Consider the following 4,408-nt stretch of genomic DNA (forward strand, 5'->3'; position numbering starts at 1 on the left):
GGCTCCTTGACATTTGTATTAGCAAAGATTTTTTGGATATACCACAAAGCACGGGCAAAAAACCAAAAAGTAGACAAATGGCATTACATCAAACTGAAAAGCTTCTGCACAGCAAAAGACTTAATCAACGAGATGAAAAGGTAACCCACAGAATAAGAGAAATATTTGCAAACCATAATCTAATGAGAGGTTAATATTCAAACTATATATGGTGTTCAACCTAATATCAAAAAAGTCAACCACCCAAATAAAAACAAGGTATATCATCTGAATAGGCATTTTTTCAAGAAAATTGAAAAAATCACTAACATATAAATACACAAAGGTGCTTGACATCACTGATTATCACGGAAATTCAAATCAAAGCCACAATGAGACATCACGTCACTTCTGTTACAATGACTATTACTAAAACTAGTCATCAACACCTCACAAGAGAGAACAAGTGATGCAGAGCGTGCAGAGAAAGGGAAGTCCTTGTATATTCTTGGTGGGAATGTAAATTGGTGCAGACATATGAACACATATAGGTTCCTTAAAAAGTGAAAAATACAACTCACTTCTGGGTATGTATCTGAAGGAAAGAGATATCTGCACTTTTTATTAGATATTATTTAAACTAGCCAAGACACAGAAACAACTTATCCCACAGAGGGATGACTGGATACAGAAAATGCAGGATATATATTTAATGAAATATACTCAGCCAGAGGAAGGCAGAAACTGCCATCTGTGACAGTGTGTCTGACAGTGTGTCAGGACGTAATGAAAAGAGAAATGATCCCGACAGAGACAGGCAAACCCAGGGTGGCGTCACTTAACCGTGGACTCCAGGGAGAGCGCCCCACGCTCCGCCGCGGGCACCGCCCACTCGCGAGTCGGGGGCGGGTTCCGGCTGCGCCCCATCGGCCCCGCCCTCCGGCTCCTCCGCGCGTGCGCCCAGCGGGTGTTGCCCAGCAGCTGTTCCGCGCCCGTCAGGCCAGGAGAGGCAGAGGCCCGGCCGCAGCCCCGCGCATGGGAGCCGTCTTTCAACAGCCGCAGCCAGGCGGATCCGGGTGCCACGGGAGGCAGCGCAGAGGAGGCCCACACGGCGGCTGGCGGAGGACCCGGAGTCGGCCTCTGCCTGCCCGAGGAGCGGCTGCTCGCCCGCGCCCGGGGCCACCCGCGGTCCCACGGCTGCGCGAGGAATGGGTAGTTGCCGGCCCCGGGCTCTCGGAGCGAGTGCCGCAGCTCGGCGCCTTCCCACGCTGCGGAGCGCGGGGATCGGCCGGGCGCGGCGGGGTCGGCGGCAACTCGCTCCGGAGCAGGCAGCTGGCGAACTGACCCGGCCGCGGGGCCCGCCGCGCCTCCCCTGCCTGCACTCCGGGTTTCTGAGGGGCCGCACGGGAGGAAAGTGCGCCGGGACAGGCCCTTGCGGCGGCGACAGCGACTGCTGCTGGCTGGGCTCAGGTACGTTGGGCGTGACTGCCCGGCGCAGCCTCGGAGCTCTGCTCGGCCCGGGAGCCTGCCCGGCAGCGTTGGGAAGCGCGGGCGGCCGGTCCCTTCCTGCTCCTTCCCCCAGAGCCGCTTTCTTGGCCTCCGGGGGCGGGAAACCTTCCTCCCTTTTTGCAGGATTCGGTGGAGACCCTTATTTTTCCACCACGAAGGTTAAGAGATGGTGAACCTTCTGCAATTCCCCCGATTTAGCCAGGCTCCCATTTGGGGCGGAAGACCACCCTTGAGTACCTCCCCAAGGGGCAGCTCCTTTGCAGTGTAGCTTCTCTGATATACCCCTAGAAATGAAAAGACTTCCGATAACCCCGTAGGGTTCTGAAAGTCAAAGGGTAAATGAGATCTCGCAGGACCTAAGCTTGTGATCGTTCGAGGCGGGGGGTCATGCACGTTTCTGAATGGAATTAGTGGAACGTGAAAGAGGTGCCTGTGAAGAAGCAGCAGTCCTTTAAGGGAGAGAAATTGAGCTTTCCCATTTTTGCCAAGATTTTGAAGATAGTTAATGTATCGTGCATTTCCTATAAGATGAGAACATTATGGCATACTGTCTCCAAGAGCATAAACGATGTCTACCCCAGCCTTGCTGCCCTCTCGAGACGTGGAATCCCACTTTTGAACCTGGGGCTGCCCTCCCTCCCACATCACAGGGCTCCTGAGAAGACACTTATTGAGGCTTTCTGAGAAGACATTTAATTTTAGTGCCTTCATCACCCTGTGTTTGGGGGCATTCTTTTTCCTTCTAGGCTTCTCAAAACACAAACGCTTTCATCTGGGTTTAGACGATGTGTTAATTCCTCAGGTAGTTGCTGGCAAAGGGGCTAAAATCTCTGAAGTCTTCTTGATCTATGTACCTGATTAATATATACACAGGGAAGACGAAGAAGAACCTCTGAGAAATAAAATTCGAGCTGATCGTGAGAAGGCTCTGGAAGAGGCAAAATAAAAATTGAGAAAGTCAAGCAGCCTGGGTGCCGTGGCTCACACCTGTAATCCCAACACTTTGGGAGGCCAAATCGAGAGGATGGCTTTCATCTAGGAGTTTGAAACCAGCCTGGGCAACATGATGAGACTCTGTCTCCGCAAAAAATCAAAAACTAGCCAGGTGTGGTAGTGTCCCCTTGTAATCCTAGCTATTCAGGAGTCTAAGGTGGTAGGATTGCTTGAGCCTACGAGGTGGAGGCTGCAGTGAACACTGATGACACCACAACACGCAGCCTGGGTAACATAGTGAGACCACATCTCAAAGAGAAAGAAAAGTCAAGCAAGGAAATCCAAGCATAGAGAAAAATAAGGTCCGGATAGAGAAAAATAAGGTCCAAGAAATGAAGACAGAAAACAATTCACTACCACCAGTCCCTATTCCAAACATTGTAGGCGTGAATGGTGGAGTCCCCGAAGACGGCATAAAAAAGAAAAGGGAAAAAAATTAAAGCATGAAACATGCCTGGAATAATTACAGGACATACAGTTGGGGCGTAATGAACTCAGACCTGTGAAAAGGAAAGGATGTGCAATTAACATATTTGGAAGTTCGCAAATGGGTGCTACCATTGTAGACGCTTTTTATCATGGTTATTCATGCTGAATTCCTACATGGTTTAAAAACAACCTTGAGGTCAGTGTCAATTCAGAGATGTCTGTGTTTGAAGTCAACATTCAATTTATTGAAGGCCTGCTTGCAGCATATTACCTTTCAGGACAGGAGATTTTCAAGATTAAAGCTATACAACTAGCTGAGAAACGCATTCCTGCCTTTCACACACGGACTGGGATTCCCTGGACAATGGTACATTTGCAGAATGGAGTAGGGTGAAACTGAGGCTAGGGGTCTGCATGTGGCAGCATTGTGGCTGAATCTGGTACACTGCATGTGGAGTTCATCCACCTCAGCTACTTGTCGGCAGACCTGATTTACTACAACAAGGTCATGGACATGCAGAAACTGCTTTAGAAAATGGATTGTCCAAATGGTCTTTATCCAAATTGTTTGAAGCCAAGAACAGGGCTCTGGGGTCAGGATCACACATCACTTGGTGATCTGGAAGACAGTCTTTATGAATACTTACTGAAAGCGTGGTTGATGTCTGATAAAACAGACCATGAATAGAGGAAGATATGATGCTATTGAGGCTGTAAAAAAAATAAGAACTCCCGTGGATGTCTTATCTTTAGTAAAGAATGGATCAGTGGGCACTTGGAAAACAAGATGTTTTATATATATATATATATATATATATATATATATATATATATATGGTTCATAGAGTCCTGCAGTCTGGAGGCTAGACTTCCTAAGAGCAAGTCAAGAATATGGAGCACCTTGCAGGAGTTAAGGATGGCCTTTGGAAACAATTATATATTTCTTCCTACAGTGGAACAACTGTCAAATCACATATTCCACATTGTTTCTTTTTTCTCCATTTTAATAATGGAATGAACTAAGGTAAAGAAGAAAAAAGAGTATAACTGCATCAGTGACAAGAAGACTCAAAAAACATACAGAAGTGCCAAATCCGTGTCTGAACTTTCAAGTTTCCTATTGGATGACCAGACTGGCAACCATTTCAAATCCTATTTAATAGGTTTAAAAGAAATCTGTTTTATTTAAATTTAGTTTCTTCCAGGGGCATGATCTCACCAAAAAATACTCTTCAAGTGTCTGTCTTCATATTAAATATTTAAAACTGCTGTTTATCATAACCACTACTTATAAGCCTGAGTTTTTGAGATCTTGTTCATGTGGTTCAGTCAGTGTTGGTAACACCACAAAAAGTGAGGAAAATACGAGCATGTTCTAAAATAAATTATTGGCTTTGCTGGTAGGAGATTATTTTTCTGAACGAATAAATCTACCAAATAAGTTTTATCCACTTTAATCTCGTAATAACATTAGGAGAGTCATCCAACTCACAACTTT

At 46.5% G+C, this 4,408-nt stretch overlaps 1 pseudogene; it reads left to right on the plus strand.

Moving 5' to 3' along the window:
- The first annotated feature begins 2,027 nt into the window (after positions 1-2,027).
- LOC108283540 lies at positions 2,028-3,694 on the plus strand (annotated as a pseudogene).
- The last annotated feature ends 714 nt before the right edge of the window (positions 3,695-4,408 follow it).

This window comes from Cebus imitator, unplaced genomic scaffold (genome assembly GCF_001604975.1).
Source record: "Cebus imitator isolate Cc_AM_T3 unplaced genomic scaffold, Cebus_imitator-1.0 Scaffold261, whole genome shotgun sequence".
Taxonomy (NCBI): Eukaryota; Metazoa; Chordata; class Mammalia; order Primates; family Cebidae; genus Cebus; species Cebus imitator.